Genomic DNA, 243 nt, shown 5'->3' on the forward strand with positions numbered 1-243 from the left:
TAAACCAGTACAAATGAACTTTAGAGCGCTCATCTGAGTGCCAAAAATAGAGCAACTGTAGATTCGGAAAAAGCTTGAAAAATCCAGCAAAAAACAAAATTGGGGCAACTAGATTAGATAAAAAACAAAAAACAAAAAATTCGGAATCTGGCTTTTCATGCCCTTCTGGTCTTTAATGGTTTTGGAACTTGTTTGGGTTGTTCTTTTGATAAGATTAGATTATGTAAAATCAACCAAAAAAAA

Source organism: Theobroma umbraticum, unplaced genomic scaffold (assembly GCF_002168275.2).
Source record: "Theobroma umbraticum cultivar Fairchild unplaced genomic scaffold, ASM216827v3 scaffold_146.0, whole genome shotgun sequence".
In the NCBI taxonomy this organism is placed as follows: Eukaryota; Viridiplantae; Streptophyta; class Magnoliopsida; order Malvales; family Malvaceae; genus Theobroma; species Theobroma umbraticum.